The following is a 1,122-nucleotide window of genomic DNA, read 5'->3' on the forward strand; positions in this document are numbered from 1 at the left end:
AAAGAACAGTTTGCAAATTCATCTGGAACAAAAAAAAAAACCAGGGTAGCCAAAACTATTCTCTACAATACAGGAACCTCTGGTGGAATCACAATCCTGGACCTTAAGCTGGACTACAAAGCAATTGTGATAAAAACTGCATGATATTGGTACAGTGACAGGCAGGTAGATCAATGGAACAGAATTGAAGACCCAGAAATGAACCCACTCACCTATGGCCACTTGATCTTTGACTAAAACCATCCAGTGGAAAAAAGACAGCATTTTCAACAAATGGTGCTGGTTCAACTGGCGGTCAACCTGTACAAGAATGCAAATTGATCTATTCTTATCTCCCTGTACAAAGCTCAGGTCCAAGTGGTTCAAGGACTTTCGCACAAAACCAGATACACTGAAACTAATAGAAGAGAAAGTGGGCAAGAGCCTTGACCATATGGGCACAGGGGAAATTTTCCTGAACAAAACACCAATGGCTTATACTGTAAGATTAACAATTGACAAATTCGACTTCATAAAATTGCAAAGCTTCTATAAGGCAAAGGACACTGTCAACAAGACAAAACAGCAACCAACAAATTGAGATAAGATCTTTACCAATCCTATATCTGATAGAGGGCTAATATCCAATGTATACAAAGAACTCAAGAAATTAGACTCCAGAGAACCAAAAAGCCCTATTAAAAATGGGGTACAGAGCTAAACAAAGAGTTCTCAACTGATGAATACCGAATAGCTGAGAAGCACCTAAAGAAATGTTCAACATCCTTAGTCATCAGGAAATGCAAATCAAAACAACCCTGAGATTCTACCTCACACCAGTCAGATTGGCTGGGATAAAAATCTCAGGTGACAGCAGATACTGGCAAGAATGTGGAGAAAGAGGAACACTTCTTCATTGTGGGTGGGATTTCAAGCTGCTATAACCAGTCTGTTGTACCAGAACAGAAGCCCAAGTATAACGAAAAACAAAGTGTGGATGCTTCAGTGATTCTTGTAAGGGGGAACAAAAGACTCACACGAGGAAATATGGAGATAAAAGTGTGGAGCAGAGACTAAAGAGGAACATTACTTCATTGCTGGTGGGATTTCAAACTGATACAACCACTCTGGAAATCAGTTTGG

This window comes from Mastomys coucha, chromosome X (genome assembly GCF_008632895.1).
Source record: "Mastomys coucha isolate ucsf_1 chromosome X, UCSF_Mcou_1, whole genome shotgun sequence".
NCBI classification, from domain to species: domain Eukaryota; kingdom Metazoa; phylum Chordata; class Mammalia; order Rodentia; family Muridae; genus Mastomys; species Mastomys coucha.